Below are 18,843 nucleotides of genomic sequence, written 5' to 3'. Positions count from 1 at the left end.
ATATGTAAACGTATAGAAAGGTCTGAGAAATTCCCAACGATGTTAGAACTGTCAAAATTGCAAAGCTAATTTTGTGGTCGTTCCCTCCGCGAGACTCGAACTCGTACCGCTGTGACATCACCGCCTGCAGGAAGTCCAGCGCCCTAGACCACTCGGCCGGTTAGGCTATATAAAATATAGCTTTCTTACTTTATAAATAGTTTTCACAGTGTTATTATGAAATAAATTCTACTCATACGTTTATGTACATGCACTGAATAAAATATACTATTTTGCATCTATTATTGATATCTTTCTGTTCGTACATGTGTTGATGTGGAGGATCCTGGGTGTTTTTTGTCGGATAATGTTTTAAATTTTATACGAATTCGCATCATACTGAGGCTATGTGTGGTGAAAATCATTCCAACTGTAAGGTAAGACTTGTATCCACGAACGATTACATACGCAGTATATAAGACTATCACAATACATTTTATACTGCAAATATAGAAGATACGAACATGATTGTACACACCAAACACTGATAACTGACAAACACTCCAGAGTGAAAAGGACAACAGAGCTGATATTATCTACTATCAGTAAGTAAAACTTAATTGACAATACTGACTTAAGATTTCAAGAGAAGTGTTAATAAATGCATCTGGGACGTTGTAAGCAGTTGTGTCGTCGTCGATAATTAGCTCTGCGTTATAATACTTTCCCGATTAGATTGCTCGTTTTCACTTATTTCGTAAAATTGATAATATAATAGATAAGCCATTAACTACTTAACAACAAAGAACATAAAGTAACTAAAATCATACATACAAAGTAACAAAAGTAAATGAGCAACTCGGACTCCACTAAAAACTGGGAGCATGGGCCAGGTGCACCGGTAGGGTAAGCGTCCTCTGCTTTTCTAGAAACACCCGTCGAGTTGCTCATAATAAGTCAAGTCCGGGGTAGACAAACGAGGGAAGGAAAACTATGACCCGTTGAATAAATCAGTTTTCATGGTGCTGATGGATACACCATAACGATCCACGAGTTCATGATAACGGTCATAAAACTTCTGTAGTGATGACTTCAATCTTGTAGCAACAGAACTCTGTTCCAGAAGCCTATTTGTTAGAGTTCTGGCGCGATACAAAAAGTCTGCGTAGTTTCGGCAAGATCTGGCATAACGTATGAATTGTGATATGAACACTCCATACGCAGGAGCCGAAGGGATGTTGCCACAGATGAAAGGAAAGTTGACAATTCTGAATGAAAAGTCATCACGTTTGTCGTAAAGTTTGGTCAATAGTTTTCCTTTACCATCGATTTCTAAGTGTAGATCAAGATATGAGGTCGACTTCACAGTGTCTGTAGTATCCTTTACCTCATGTTCTTTTGGGTAGATTCGAAGTATCAAAACCCCGCAATTAGGATTGTTTAAAGATAATATGTCATCTATATAGCGGAAACTGAGATTGAAGGATCTAGCCAAACGATATTCTTTCTTTCTGATCAGATCAGCTATAAAGTCAGCCTCATAAAAGTGAAGGAATAGGTCAGCAAGTAAAGGAGCACAATTTGTTCCCATTGGAATGCCGACCGTTTGTTGAAAAACACGTCCACCACACTGGACAAATATGTTGTCAATTAAAAATTCCAGCATTTTATAAACATCTTCCTCTGTATATTTGGAAGATGATTTGGAATTATTTCTTACAAAGTATGAGGAATCTCTACCAAGAACTATATATTTGTATCTAGGTGTATCATCTTTTTTGGAAAAACAACGATGTATAATGTTTTTAAGTCCGAATTTTAACTGAGTATGGGGAATAGAGGTATACAGTGTTGAAAAATCATAGGTTTTAATGATATTATATTCAGATAATAGTCTTGAACTGATTGTCTCCAAAGGATCTGTCGAATTTTTCAGAATCCACATTGAATTAATATCACTACGGGAGTAACAAGTGTTGTGGTAGGACTGTAGACCCTCTTTGACAGTTGTGAGTATAGAAGTTAAAGGTTTTGAAAGAGGTTTGGTGGTACATTTTGCAGATCCAGCTATGAAACGTTGTTTGTATGGATTCTTGTGAAGTTTAGGAATCCAGTACATAGAGGGTAAATCACAATCATCGTCCTTGGTAGAGAGACCAACAGAGGATAGCACAGATTTGTGGTTTTCTACAATCTCTTCTTTGGAGAGAGTGGTAGCAGTGTAGGTCTTATCGCTGCTATTATTTTCTACGTCTACCTCTGATAATAAACATTGGATATAAAACGTTTTGCAGACAAAAACGGCCTTTAACCACTCTGACAGAGAATCAATGTCTTATTGTTCTCGTTTTATCCATTTTCTTGCATAGTCCTCGACGGCATCCATAAGCACTTTAAAGTTATAATTACAATTTATGGAGCGTAGTTCACGGTACTTGGGACCTTTAGAAAGGATATTACGCAGAGATTCGTTTTCGATAATGGTTAAATCTCCCGTAACGACGTGACCAGAAGGACCATATTTGAATGGAGAGGTTTTGCAAGAACAGTCAGGTGGTTTAGCCTTGAAGTCCTCAATCTCGAGGTTCTGCAATAGCCTTTTATAATTGAAAATTTTGGATGCGATGGGTGAAGTATAGGAATATGAAATAATTGGTATGGATTTGTCTTTGAAATATGGGGGAATTTTGTTGGTTACGTTTTTGTGATGGAGTATGTTAGCCAAATTAATTGCATCTATACCTTTGTTGACAAACGGTAGTGGAAGAAATGATCGTTTTTCTTCATCTTGACTTTTCACACAAACTGGTTTAAAGAGTCTGTGGAAACCAATATCCAAAATGATGGCAACAAGTCTGTATAAAGATGAGGTAGGGTCAGAAACAGGAGTGTCAAGACTTGTTTTGCAAAGGGATAGTAGTAGAGTGAGAGGTATAGAATAAAGTTTGGTTCTAATGTGATGAAGTCCAAGAGGTTTTTGTATGAAAGGAAGGAGACCATCGATGGAGACATCATGTAACTTAGGTGACGTATAGTGGCGATGGCCATGACTCCCCTTCACGTCTTGGATTTTTTGTCAAATAAATTCATCTCATTTATGTTATTGTTATATTGGCTTGAAAGGTTTCCTATACTTTTGATGTTGTCATTGTATCCGTAAGGTACTGCAGTACCTAGTCTGCGTATCCAGTACTCCTCTCTTTCCCTACGATAGTTTTTACTTAAAACGGGACTGTGTATGATGGTAAATCCATGGAGAGGATTGAATGATCTTGTTGATTAAAGTGTTGATAAATTGTCAGGAATTTGGTGGTGTTAATTCCCGAACGATGACCGCACATTCTTTTATTTAATCATTCTTGCGTTTCTCCGACATATATTAAACCACATAAGTTGCATTCTAATCCATATATTAAGTTTTTTGATTTGCAACTTAAGTCATTGTGACTTCTTGTATGGAAGGTTTTGTTTGTAAGGGAACTGGAGAAGTAAGGGTCGGTTATAAGAATGTTGCATGTTTTGCAATTTTTAATACCACATTTTGATATGGTACAATGTGGTTCGTCATCGTTGTAGTCAAATATATCGTTTAAAGTGATGGAACATGGTTTGATAATTTTAAAATAGTCAGACTTTTTGTACTGGAATAGATGGTCTGCAGACTGAACGTGTGATTGGATACTTTTAGTTAAATTCCATATCAGATGTGAGTGTGCTAAGATTCCCATCTGGGGACACCACATACTTACAAGACAACAGAGTGTCCGATCTGCTGTCAGGTTCGGACCTTTTTATACTGGGCGACGTCCGAGCCAGTTTTTCTTTCATTCCTCTTGTTAAAACCATTAATTTTAAAAATTGTATCATTTTAATTGTTGAAAAAATAAGAAACATTTACGGATAGGATTTTAGCAGTTTTGTGATGGAAAATGTAAATGTAGTGATACTTGAATTCGTTATATAAATAAAGGACCTGGGTACGGGGCGCCGAATGGGACTCTTGTGGTTTTGTACTCAAAATTCAATTTTGTACAGACAAAAGTGAATTTTATTCAACAAAAATGAATTTAGATTAACAAAATTTGTAACATACATTCAATTTTGTGTCACAAAAGTCAAGTCTGTGGCAAAAGTCGATTTTGTCAGACAAAAGGCAATTTTGTGTTACAAAAGTCAATTTTGTGAGACAAAATTGAATTTTCTCACACAAGTAAATTTTGTCAGATACAGATAGATTCCTTATTCCATTCCAATTCTATAGATGTATGACACAAGAAATTCGGTTGAGTGGAACAGGTCGGCCGAGATGAAAACCCGACATAGTACGTGTCTAACTTTCGTTTCCTTTTTGTTTACAAATGCTCAAATGATCTATCTTTAGATTCAAGAATAAGTGACACAGTGGGTTATACGATTACTTATTTACTTATTTCTTTTACTTATGTGCTTATTTATAACCATGCACATTCGTACTGCAGTGAATGCTTTAAGTTTGCCATACACGTGTACATGATGCTGCACATTTTGAATTCATATGCATATTCAAAGGATTCTGTAAACTAATTCACATACAAAATTGAATTTTGTTAATAACTGTTGTCTCTCAAAATTGATTTTGACCACAAAAAGATCAAGTCCCATTCGGCACCCCGTACTGGCCCATTTTCCTCAGGATTTTGACCCTAAGGAATGCCTATTTCAACAAGTGTCCAAATGTCCGGTATTGTCATTGGAGTCTTTATAAAAAAACTTACTGATAAAAAAATTCAAATCGGTGAAAGTTTGGATAGATGAAAAGTAAAAAAAAATTGCAACAAAAATCATTGAAAATGCATTTATGACATTTTATGATCGATATCATTTATTTGTAAGTGCATTTCAATGAACAAAATACCGAGAAAGTTGGTCCAAGCCCCTAACTTTTTAAATGATTCTTTGAAGTTTTTTTTTTATATTTCGTGATTAGCTTACAAAATCTGTGTCTTTGGTTCAGACGTCCCTAATGGAGAAGGTACTGTATGGTGCTGCTGGTACTGAAGGGGTCGGTGTTGCTTCGTGGAGGATTTTCTTCCCATACATTGGTGATGACATAAAGACCATTCGAGCCTCAAGAAAAGTATCATATGCAGTAACAAAATCGATGTTGGAGGACCGCAGAGTAATCGATGCATTTGAAGAAGCAGTGGCTAAGCACCCGAAGAAGACCTTCATTATATTTGAAGATAAACTATATAACTATGAGTTCGTTGATTCTATGGCTAACAAAATTGCAAACGCATTTGGAAAATTGGGATATACTCAAAATGACACAATAGCTATGATGATATATAACGAAACAGCTTTTGTATGGACACTTCTCGGTAGGAATATTTTTTTCATATTTTACTTTTAATTGAAAAATTAACATCATTTATTAGCATAGGCTGAGTGATTTAGAAAGAGTAAAAGGATAATTAATTGGGAAGAGTAAATAACCAAAATACTATCACGAATGCCGAAGAACGCCGTGATTGAACGAGTGTGCGGAGTTTGCTCCGCGCACGAGTTAAACAACCCCAAGCGTTCTTGGCACGAGTGGTCAGATTTTGGTTACTCACGATAACCAACTATTTATTCTATTTATTATATAGATTTTCTAAACATGAATTTAAAGTTATGTGATTGGCGGATGGATATTAAAGTTGTGACGTTTTGGTGGGAGAAAGTCCGAGTGTGAAATTACCGAATTTATTTCACAGTGTAAATTATCGAAATTTATTCACATTGGGAACATTCGATAAAATACTGCTATCTATATAATAATGCCCCTTCTACCACTGTGAGTTCGCCAAGACTCTAGAAGTGTTACAAATGTGCCCATACAACGAATATGAAAGTTCTCCTTGTAGGAGCGATTAAACTGAGTACATAAAACAACCTCCTGTAAGAAAAGTAAGATTTAAAACAGTTGTTAAACTGAACAATACCAGTGCCCGGCGACAAAGACAATATTTAAGAAAACAGAGTCAAAACACAAAATGACTGTATGATATCATTTGACAAAAATACTATTCTTGTTTTCTTCTTTTAGGCCTGCAAAAACTAGGTATACCAGCAGCTTGTGTAAATTTTCATCTGAAGTCCAGGCCTTTGGCACATTCCATAATTGCAAGTGAGGCTAAGGCCCTCATAATTGGTGAAGGTAAGTCTATACTGCATAGATATGTGTCGTTGGGTCAGTTTTCCTGAATGTTTAGGTATACGTCATTGGGTCGGTTTTCCTCAATGCTTAGGTATACGTCATTGGGTCGGTTTTCCTCAATGCTTAGACATATGTCGTTGGGTCAGTTTTCCTGAATGCTATTCATATGTTTATTTTTGCAGATTACTCTGTTCCACAGTCATTCATTCTAAATGTTTAAAATAAGTCATTAGAAAATTTTGTAATTTATTTCTTCAACTTTCCTTATATATTTCATGCAGTGGATATATTTTTGTCGCTTCTGATAATATTAAATATAGTATTGCTTGCAGGTAAAGAGCTTCTACCAAACATTGAAAAAGTCGTATCTGATATTCCACAAATACCCATATTTGTAAATGGAAAGTCAGGGTCCCAGCTAGACACCAGGTTTACATCTTTGGACGAATCATGCTGTATACTGATCCAGTCCCTGTTTGTAAAGCTGTTCGGAAGACGGTTTCTCCTGTACATCCCATTGGTTATATCTATACATCAGGAACGACAGGTATATATATAGTAAAATATATGTCAGTTAGAGTCGATTAATATGAAGGCTTATTTCTGCCATCGACAAGTTGAGATGTCAAGATAACTATGTCAATATGTGGACATAAGTTCCACGACAAATCTACTTAGAAATCTCGAAAAGTCGACTTTACGACATTTTTATGTCGACTTAACACGAAAATTATCTAGTCAAGTCGACATAGCATACGTCAAAATCTCTTCCTTGGGTCGAGATATTGCTCACTACTGCCGTCGTTTACTTTCTTCAACGATAGGCATACTTTACGCAAAAAAAAAACAATACTAGTTAACATTATTTAAAAAGTACAACAAACGTTTGCCGCAGATAATAACTTGCTCATATAATTCAAACTTTTTAAGCTTTACGTAAATTGTCAAATTCCAGATTCGAAAGAATTGATTGTTACAACATCGAACACAACTGATCACAGCTCTGCATATGTTTTGGGAAAGTTTTACCGTATAGTCGTGCTGTCCGGACCATAATATGCGTCTTTTATACAGAATTTACCGTATGGTTCGACCGTACACTTAGGTCTGGGCAATCAGCCGAACGTGGAAATCTGTGTCTAATTATGACTTCTACATAAATTTTAAAGTCGTATGTTATGGAACACACATATATATACACCGGTTGTTGATTTTTTTACCAGTATGAATGTTGACACCCAAAATGGAACTTTTTTGAATTGTAGAAAAGCTTGCGGTACTCAAACAATATTTTTTAGGCCTACCAAAACCAGCTATAGTGAATCAAGCAAAAGGTATCGTTCTGTCTAAGTCTTTTCAATTCTTTGGCTTATATGCGGATGACGTTGTTTTCATCTCTACCCCATTATATCACAGTGCTGCGACCATTCTGGGGTTGTTTAATACAATTGACGTAGGCAAAACCACGCAATTATTTCTTCCTGCAAGATTAGTGTAATATTTTTATATGAATTTTCAGCCATATGCATTAAAAATTTATGTCATTATAGAGAATAAAACCACTTCGCTATAATTAAACACGGTTTTATAAACTTGCATTAAAACACTGTTATGTAGTAGTCTGGCTTCAAAGCGGCCAGTTTGGCAATTAGTGCAATCTAGTGTCTTTTTTTAGGTGCTACTATATTGATAGGCAGAAAATTTTCAGCTCGACATTATTTTGAAGAAGTGAGGAAACACAATGTTACAGTAATGCAGTATATTGGTGAGATGTGCCGTTATTTACTGAGAGTACCCCCGGTATGTTTCAATTATACTCGGCGTCACATAAATAACATATTGTTAAAATTTGAATAAAAATATTTTCTACGACTTTATTGACACCTACCGACGTTTAAATTGTCTTAAATGACTTGCTCATTCGTTTAGCCAAACGGCTTCACCCTAAACATTGAATCGTTAAATTCCGGTCAGAGTTTAATTCTCGGTGCCAATATTTACATTGTAAAAAGTCGGCCATGTTTACAGTGATCGGTTTGCTAGGAGATGTCCAAAAACCGAAGAACCCAGAATGCATTTCGGATTTATTTTACGCGAACAACGTACAATACCGAGAAGTTGATCAAGCAGACGATTGTCACCGGAGTTCGACGGGAACTTACGAACTTCGTTTGTAAACAAATCGTCCCGTAGAAACCAACATGGCGGATATTAGTATGGGATTTTCCCGTAAGGATTTGTTACGCACGATTTAAGCTAATAAGCGACTCGTTGGTACTAACACGTCATGCATATATGCGAACTATCTTCAAATTAAATAAAAGAGAGACAACTCTAGCGGTAAGTCTCGACGGTTTAAAAAGTAGAGCTTCAATTCGAAAATGTGTTGTATATGACGTCGAGTATAGTATATCTAGATGATACGCTGGGTTTATAAATGTGCTTTAGCATTGCGTATGTTGTTGGTGTCACATTCGATTGAAGCGGGGCTGGTTACGAAAACCAAAATATATTGCTATTAGAATGTGGAGTTACCAAAGGCAATATAGATATTAAAATGTTCGAAAATGGTTGTTGTTTTAGGATTACAATCATAAATCTTTGAAAGATGCCGTTAATTGTGGAGGGAAAGCATTATTCGACCACAAGAACATCCATTTTCATATGTGGACGGGTAACATTAAGAAATGCTTGCTTCCCATTTCACCAATACATCCAAGTAGTTTCTTGGCGTATTTTGATAAAACAAACTTTTTTGGAAAGAGCATTCTGTGCTGCAGACGATGTCATATTTTTTATGACGTAATGATAAGATCAAAGCGTATTACAATATCACAAATATCTCCCCTTTGATGTGGACATTGTGAAAATGGAAAGAAACCGATTTGAAGAGTTTTATTGTCTAATAGTAGATAAATACGCACGTATGTTGGGATGTCACGTTGTCTTTTTCCCGACGTTTTCTACACGTTGCGTGCTACCCAGTCTTTATCAAAAGCTTTTTTCGTTAGATTTGAGTGAACTAATAACTATAAAATTTTGAATTTACATGTATATATGCTGCAGATAGTATATCTAAAAAATAATGATACTTGGTTGAACATGTATCTAAGAGCAGCAATTTGTCTGTGTCTAACCAAATTGTGACAACATCTAAAATTTGTATATTTTATTTATTCACGCGTACATCATGCCAAATTCGAACGAATTGTCCAAAAAGGCAAATGGTATTGAGTCGATTTCTTCATATACTTACAAATGTATTCATCCTCCTGTATTATTTCATCATTTCATTTTTTTTCTTTGGCTCAACAAATGGGTTATATATATATAATGTAAAACCGTGTCTAACCAAAATGTCACAAAGCGTTTTAGCGAATCTGATAAAATAATGGAAGAAATGTTGAAAAGAAAACAGGAAAAAGAAATATGAAAATGTTGACTTTGACCCCCTATAACTTGAAAACGGTCCAAAAACATAAAATCGGCTGTGCATTTGTTTACCCGAATTAAATGAAGAACACATTTTTTTTTATTTATTCCACTTCGTCCATGGGTGGACATAGGGCGACTACAGTTTCTCTCCATTCGCTTCGGTTTTGGGCGATGGTGTTACAATTCTTCCACGTTAGTCCTACTCTCTTCAGTTCAGAGTTCAAACCCCTCCTCCAGGTGTTCTTTGGTCTTCCTCTTTTTCTTTGCCCTTGGGGATTCCAATCTAAAGCTTGCTTTGTAGTGTTTTTATTGTTCTTCCTTAAAGTATGACCAATCCATTTCCATTTACGGGTTCGAATGGTGTTTTCTATTGGTTGTTGTTTTGTTCTTTGCCAGAGTTTCTTGTTTGTTATTTTTTCTGGCCATCTGATATTCAGTATATTTCTTAGGCACTTGTTAACAAAGACTTGTATAGATTTCATGGTGTTTTCTGTTTCTCTCCAGGTCTCGCAACCATATAACAGGACAGACTTAACATTGCTGTTGAAAATTCTGATCTTAGTAGCCGTTCTCAGTGTTCTACTTTTCCATACTGGCTTTAGAATGGAAAAAGCCTGTAATTCTTTCATCTTTCTGACTTGTACATCTTCGTCAGTGCCTCCAGTTGTACTCATGACACTTCCAAGGTACGTAAATTTATCTACATTCTCTATCTGTTGGTTATTTACCAATATTGGATCCATCTGGTTTTGTTGGATTCTCACAGCCACTTTGGTTTTGGCTGTGTTGATATACAATCCTGTTCTTTTAGCTGTTTCTTCGAGATGGTTGACCTGGTGTTGGGAATCTTGAAGACGATGCGATAGTGTGCATATGTCGTCTGCAAATTCGAGGTCTTCTAGACGAGATGTTAGTGTCCATTGTATACCATGAGGGTCGTTGTAGGCTGTTGTTGCTATCCAGTCGATGACTATGAGAAAGAGAAGGGAGGGGAGAGAGAATGCATCCTTGCCTTACGCCAGTTGTTACATGGAAAGAATCCGTCAATGTACCAGCATGTATGACCTGACAAGAGAATTCTTCATACAGTAACTTAATCATGGAAATAATCTTAGGTGGAATCCCATAGTGTCCTAGAATGTTCCACAAGACCTGATGATCTGTGCTGTCAAATGCTTTCTGGAAGTCAATAAAGTTTAGATATAGGGATGACTGCCATTCGATCGTTTGCTCAATAATTATTCTGAGTGTAGCAATCTGGTCGACACATGATCGTTCTTGTCTAAATCCAGCTTGTTCATCTCTCAGCTTGCTATCTATCTCTTCTTTCATTCTTTGTAAGATTATACTACATAGGATTTTACTAGGAATGGACAAAAGAGTTATTCCTCTCCAGTTGTTGCAATTGGATTTGTCCCCCTTTTTAGGTAGTTTTACCAAGAGTCCCTTTTGCCAGTCTTTTGGAATTTTTTCTTTTTCCCATATCTGGTTTAATAGCCCAAGAAGATATTGAATGGTAGTGTCATTCATGGACTTGAGGGCTTCTGGTGGTATGCCATCGATTCCCGCTGCATTCCCATTCTTAAGATGTTTTAGGGCTTTTCTTACTTCATTTTCGGTAATTTTGTCAGTCTCTATGTTAAGTGTTGGACCTTCTTCAAGTATTGGTGGATTTGTTGGTGGTGGTCTGTTCAATACCTCACTAAAGTGTTCTTTCCATCTGTCAAGCTGATCTTCTAGCTTTGTGAGGGTATTGTTGTTTTTATCTTTGACTGGTAAATTTTCATTTTGAGAGATCTTTCCACTGAGTTGTCTTGTGATGTTATACAATGTTTTGATGTCTCCTTTTAAGCAGGCGTTTTCAGCTTCTACTGCTAACTTTTCAGAATGGTTTCTTTTATCTCTTTTACAGCTTTTTTTCACTTCTCTGTCTTTTGCGCTGTAAAGATCTTGCAGGTTTTTCTTTTGCTGTCTGGTTTTGGCACTCATCAACTTTTCTTTTAAGTCCCTTCTTTCAGATATTGTATCCCATGTTTGATCTGACATCCATTTCTTTGTTTTCACTTGAATGAAACCAACTGTTTCTTCGCATGCTTCCAGAATGGCTGTCTTTGTTGAGTTCCAGATGTCATCAATATCATTGTTCATTTCTTCGTTGTCAAGATCTAATAAAGTACTAAATCTGTTCCTGAGTGTAATTTGGAAGTTTTCTTTCACTTTCTGATCTTTAAACTTCTCAACATTAAACTTCCTTTTTGTAGTCTCTCTTTTCTTTGTTGTTAAAAGCTTGAGTTTAATTTTTCCAATTACAAGGTGGTGATCTGATGCTGCTCCACGTTTTGTTCGTACATCTTGTAATGAAGATCTCCATCGACGGCTTATTGTTATGTGGTCTATTTGGTTTTCAGTGTCTCCAGATGGTGAAATCCAGGTGGTTTTATGACAAGATTTATGTGGAAACCAAGTACCGCCAATTACTAGACTGTTTATAGCGCAAAAGTCAGCAAACATCTCTCCGTTCTCATTCATTTACCCTATTCCATGTGGTCCTATCTCCCTTTCTCTACCTCCTCTGTGATCACCTACTTTGGCATTCAGATCTCCTAAGATGATAAGGATGTCTCTTTTAGGAACGGCATCAACAACTAATTGTAATAAGTTGTAGAAGTCATTTTTATCATCTTCGTCTGCGGTGTTTGTTGGTGCATACACCTGTATAAATGTTGTTTTCTGGAATCGAGTGTCAAATCTAGCTGATATCACTCTTGCAGATATTGGATTCCACTCCAAAAGCGATTTATTGGCTTTCTTTGTAAGCATGAATCCCACGCCTTTGTCATGTATGTCGTCTTCATTTGGATTTCCTGAGAATATGACCGTATGACCTGAAGATAGTGTTGTCATTCCAGCTGTATTCCATCTTACTTCGCTGAGTCCTAGAATTTCGATATTGTATCTATCCATTTCGTTCGCAATTTGCAAGCTTTTGCCACTTTGATACATTGTTCTAACATTCCAAGTGCCTATGGTTGTTGGTTGTTTTGGTGAGAACAACTTCATCGGCTTTCGCGTCATTTGTTGTCCTCGATGTTTGGTTTGGTCCTCTTTCTCTAGTCGTTGACGAGTCCGAGGAATGACTTTTACTGTAATCGTTTCTGTAACCATTTGTTTCCACTAGTGGGGGGTTGGTCCTTTAGCTTCAGCTTTATTTTAATGTGGTGGTCAGCAAGTCCCTCACATGCTTTTGTATCAGAGTTTGCTCTTCTAGATAGGTTCCCTACCATGGGTGACGACTCCTTTCTAGCCGGGTTTTACATCAGAGTTTCCTCTCCTAGACAGGTTCCAAAGGTTTGATCCAAGTTTGACCATCGTTTTCTATCTGGGTTGTCTCCCGTAGCCTTTGACTCAACAGTCCATCACAAGGCAGCGATCCATTTAACCCATAGGTGGGGCAAGGTTGGTCAGAGCCAGGGCGTGTTCCACGCGCCGGTGGGCCTGCACTCTGCACCTCTAGGGTCCTTGTTACTCCGAGATCCCCTTCATGTTAGCCTTGAGTACTAGACCCAAGTTACCGTGTGTTACCTCGGGTAGGCAAATTGAAGGAGTCTTGGTAGTGTAGAGGCTATGTACTGGCAGAGGAAGGCTTCTGCTTACGCTGCTCCCCTTTTCGTCTACAAGTAGACTAGCCAGCGTCAGTAGCGATCTAGAGACGTTCGATCACTACTGCACTAGACGCATATCACTACCCTGTGGTTTTTAAGCCACCAACACATGAAGAACACATATAACATTTGAAATAGAATAATTAAAATCGAAAAAAAAAGATCTACATTTTAATAAAACATGTATTTTTACCCTTTTTGGCCCCTTTTCCAAGGCGGCAAGGGCAACAAAGTCCAAATTAAATAGGAATCTTCTTAGTTGTTGGTAAAATCATATCAACATTTCAGAACAATTCGTCAACCACAACTAAAGTTACCGCACGGAAACGAAATGTCCCCAAACGACGTCGCCGCCGATAAAATGTCCTTCAAATCATTTTTAAATGGTTGATGCCAAACTATTTACCATATCAGGATGTAATCTGATAATTTCAATTGACCAAAACGTACGAAAAATAAATATCGATTTGGATAATTAAATAATAAGACATGTCGTGTGTGATATTTTTAAAAAAAATAATCAAGCACACTTCTTTTTACATGTAACGATTATAGAACGATGTACGTCGCAATACAAAAAAAAACGTCAAATTTTGCCGATTTCGACGTTACCAAAAATGACACCAACACCGTACGCTACGTCTTAGCATATTTTTGTGTTTTGTATAACTGATTTATAAAATTGAAAACTGATCTATTATTGTTTCAAATGAAAATGGATAGCACCTACCTCTGGTGATTCTTAATTAAACCCGTCTTGTACTCACTTCTGATCAAAGAGTTGGAAAATGACAACTACTTTATGCAACTCGGCATTTTTTCTTTGAGTTTTGTTAATCTATTTTTATTATTTTTGTTTGTTCGCCTTCATGAATAGCCTGTTAGTCCTCTCGTTTGATGCACATTGGCATGCTGTATTCAAAGTAATACATTTTACTCGATCAACTCTTATTATCTTTCGCTGAGCAATGCTTATCCTGATTCCATTCCACTTTAGAATGAGTCTGATAAGGTCCACAAGCTAAGAGTAGCGATTGGAAATGGCTTACGACCAGACATTTGGGAAGAATTTAAAACCAAGTTTAATATACCACTGATGGCAGAATTCTTTGGTGCCACAGAAGGAACGAGTGTATCATGGAATATTTTGAACAAATCCGGATGTGTTGGAAGATGGTCCCCGCTTACAGTACGTTTACTATTTGGTAATCATTTCAAACAAACAAACAAACAAAAACAAAAAAAACAAAAAAAAAAGTACAGAGAAGTGTGCATGGAAGCTCTATACATAGAAAAAATCCAGTTGCTTCGTAAATTAAGGTGAGGCCTCGATAAAATTTCTGCTAAAACAAATGTTTTTTTTTTATTTTTTTTTAGAGAAGATTTCGTCCTCGAGGAGTTGGAAACTTTATCGTCCGTCACGATCCTCTCACTTATGAGCCACTCAGAGACAAAAATGGAAGATGTATAGAGGCCAAACCAGGTACTTCACTCTAAGTAGACATGGGCTTATTCTATATATTTTCGGGGACAATGCGAATTCGTGGAACAATTCATGTTTACCGAAACCATGAATATTTCCTTAGTTAATTAGTGCTTTATTTGTATCTTTCTAATTGGTACTCTATGTCATACTTGCTTTTACAAAAAAAATGATACACTTTGTTAACATATTTCGCTATACCTGTGTTGTTTTGGGGGGTCTGCTTGTCGCTCATAGAACACCGATGGGTGATCATGAGCCGACAATTTTCATCCCGGTAGAGTTGTCGTCTCTTTGTCATATTCAACATTTCCATTCTCGTTTATAAATAAAGAATCCGGGTTAGTTTAAACTTTGGAGTACAACATTTGTTGGAATATGCTACCCGGCATTGAAATATCATCTTAATGATTGGATTTATTTTAATTTCTATGGACTTATATTAGCCCTATTATTATAGTAGTGGTTCATTCAGCTAGAAAGAACGAATGGCATCTATTTTAAGCTTCAGTTATGGTTCAAATGATTTTTAAAATATCTATTTTCATTACAAAGAACCCAGCAATAAAAAAAAGTTATTATTCAAATGAAAATACCTTGATTCATTAAAAAAAATCAACTGTAAAATATATATGATATTCAATGGTTGAGCAAGAATCTTATATGTATGTATTCGCCCCGTGTGGGTCCGGGTGTCAAAAGAATAGGCCCGCAGCAACGCTAGGTTTGTCATAAAAGGCGACAAATTTGTGCTTAGAACCCTGACCGGGGACTAGGGCGCTCTGCCCACATAGCAATTTGGTTGTGTGGCCCAGTTGCCTGGTCCCCTGGCATGCTACATGCCTGGGTCGTCTGGCCATAATACGGAAAACCTGACCGCAAACCATAGTTGTGCAACGTGTGCTAAAGATGCCACATTCCTTGCACATTAAAGAAACCAGATGTGGTAAAGGAGTAGGAACCTTTGCGGTCCGTCACAGGATCCACATCCTACCCTATGTCTATTGGTAATCAAGATTTGTCAACCCTTGTGTCCCATCACAGTTTTCATTTCATCATTTCATGTTCATTTTTTCGTCAATTTTATATTCATCGCCCGGATATAGCTGAAATAATGTTGCTTGGGCGTTAAACAATCAATCAATCAATCAAGTTATCATACATATTCATGTATTAATATGTTCTGATTTCAATTATTTTTTAGGTGAAGAAGGTCTTTTCATCTCAGGAATTCCAAATTACATCAAAGCATTTTACAAAGGAACTAAGGAAATGAATGAAAAGAAATTGGTCAGAAACGCTTTCACGGATGGTGATGTCTTTTTCAACTTCGGTGATATTTTCTACCTAGACAAACAATATTACTTGTACTTCAGAGACCGTGTTGGTGACACGTTCAGGTATAAAAATCAGTGGCGGATCCGGGGGTGGGGGGCCTCGACCCCTCTTAGAAAATTGAAAAATTGCAATTTTTAAAAATTGTGTGTGTTAAATCATGAATAAAACTCAGAAAGAAGTATGATTTAATATTAATCCAGCAAATTAGTTATTAATATGATTTCTTGATCCTCACCGGTGATCATGTCAAGAATTTATTTTTGCCTCCCCCCACCTAAAACTCTGGGTCCACCACTGAAAATACCAATCATACAGTTAAAAGAATCTTTAAAGAGTTTTGTCTTGAATTGTAATCAAAACGGTACGAGAGGAAAACAATCGGTGTCTATTGTAATAATCATATACTAGTAATTGAAACCACCAGACAGATACATTTGCTTTATTTTGAGAGACATCTGGAAGGCCCCAAGGCCCCAAGGGGCAGTATTACAATGATTACTACTCATAAAAGTGAAATTTGAGCAATGTGTTGTAAACATCGTATTGGAATAATTTTTTTAGAAGCCTACGTACTGGTATTTTTTGTAATTTTGTATTGCTTTTTTCTATATAAGTAAGGTGAGTCTCTAAAATATATATGAATAAAAACATTTCTATTCACTCACTTTGTGTAATGTTACAATTAAAAGTATCTTGTCAATCTTTTGTAGATGGAAAAGCGAAAATGTATCGACCAGAGAAGTATCAGATGTCATAACTTCTCTACCGTTCGTTCATGATGCCAATGTGTACGGTGTGAGAGTTCCAGGTATTTGTGTTATCCTGTTGTAATTTATAACATAAAACTATTGACAATGATTATCTCAGACATATAAAGAATCATATGCTACTGAGAATAAATTTCGGCAAGGAGAGCGTTCAAATTTTGCGTACTAATCACAGGATGAATTTTAAATTAAGAAAAAGCATTACCGCCAGAAATAAAAAAATAATAAATACACACCGCAAAGAATATGAAATAACCAAAATGGCACGCACATAGAAAAAAATATATAAAACCGGTGGACTCCAATAAATATTGGGAGCATGGACTAAGTGCATCGACAGGGCAAGCGTCCTCAGCTTTTCTATAAGCAACCGCCGCGTTGTAAATTAATGTCGCGTTCAGTGTAAACAAAAAATCTGGCACATTCAACAAATCTGTTCTCGTGGTGCAGAGATCTTTTATACTTCACTAACGCTTCCTCGTATTTTTAGGTGAAGATGGAAGAACAGGCATGGCCGCAATTACTCTGAATCACGATAGAACAGCTACTCCTGAAATATTCCAAGAACTTTACGACAAAATTTATCATGTCCTCCCTTATTACGCTCGACCATTGTTTATAAGAATTTTACCAGAGCAAATTTTAACTCAAACTCTGAAACATCGAAAAATAGAACTGGTGGAAGAAGGATTTGACCCAAACAAAGTTTCTAATCCTTTATTCGTGATAGACAATATTGCTAGGACTTATGTACCCTTAACATTGGAGAATTACAGCAAGGTTTTGCATTCTAAACTCTGACAAATAGTTAAGTACCAGCCCACATAAAATTCAGACACCCCCTACGGTAACGTGATATATGGTGTAGAAAAACCCACGAAACTTATGACGCTTTTCTGTCTACATATGCTATACGTTCACATAGCAGCAATTATATCTGCATTTAGATCCGCAATTTTTAGAAAACCATACATTTATCTCCCACTAAAATCAACAAAATGTCAATTTCATGTACAATCTATATAATTTTATCTCAAAAGCGCAACAACCAATTGAAAAACTAAGACTGGTTATGTGATTAGTAACTGTTTCTGTACGAGGAATTTCTGATTGCCTCGAAAAGAAGGGCAAACTTGATTCAGCTATTTATGGTATATAATTGGAATTTAAAACAGCATGGAACTGGATAAATAAATATTCATATAGAAGATACCAACTGTAGAAATTAATTGGTGTTTATTCCGGAGTCTTTGAAACTTGTGGTTTAAGTAAACCACAAATGCTGCGTAAATTGTATCAATCAAAAACACGACATAAACTTCGAAAATAACTGTCGTACGGACGTGCTCAGATGGGAAAACATTAATATCATCTACGATGTAACCAGAGATATATTTTTTAAAATGACCATATGAAATTGGATGTATAGGAGTTTCTTATAGAGTTCAGACAAGAGTTTTCTTCTTCCGTCGATTTTTCATATGTTGGTCAAGATATTAAGTAGACTAAAGAGTCTCTGTATCATTTTTTTTTTAATTTTTGATTTGATAGATGTGATGCAAAGATAATAATCATATGGTGAAAAGTACAATAAAAACATTGATTCGTTCTCTGTAAGCCAGCTTCATGAAAATTACAAACGATTCGTCGAAAACAAATGTGTTCTGACTTGAATTCTAATTATAGTTCGATACGTATCACATTGGAATAATTAAATTATTGTCGACAAAATGGAAAATATAAATGCAAAGAGTATTTCAAACGTTCTATAAAATATTCGAGTTTCTATCAATAGTACCTATTTTATATTTATTGTAATATGCTAAACCTCTAGAAAAACTAGCTATGATAGGTATAAAAGTATATTTTAATCAAATTACCAACTGTACTTATATAGTAATTATACTTGTTATAGTAAGCAAGTAAGTACAGAAAACCAAATTTTAACAGAAACTATACTTCAAAATCCATTTAGAATTTTAGATTTGACAACGCATC

General features: G+C 36.1%; 1 pseudogene across 1 annotated transcript; it reads left to right on the top strand.

The window, feature by feature from the left end:
- Positions 1-230: 230 nt before the first annotated feature.
- LOC148622047 (long-chain fatty acid transport protein 6-like) lies at positions 231-18,457 on the top strand (annotated as a pseudogene). The gene is made up of 11 exons (XR_015920549.1): positions 231-416; positions 4,973-5,339; positions 6,050-6,160; positions 6,493-6,707; positions 7,459-7,617; positions 7,836-7,960; positions 14,255-14,446; positions 14,635-14,740; positions 15,945-16,140; positions 16,789-16,886; positions 17,336-18,457. The product of XR_015920549.1 is annotated as a long-chain fatty acid transport protein 6-like (transcript).
- Positions 18,458-18,843: the final 386 nt, after the last annotated feature.

This window comes from Perna viridis, chromosome 3 (assembly GCF_037379345.1).
Source record: "Perna viridis isolate PV_CMFRI_1.1 ecotype Kerala chromosome 3, ASM3737934v1, whole genome shotgun sequence".
NCBI lineage: Eukaryota > Metazoa > Mollusca > Bivalvia > Mytilida > Mytilidae > Perna > Perna viridis.
Note: the sequence above shows the minus strand (reverse complement) of the source record. Positions and strands in the feature narration are given on the sequence as shown.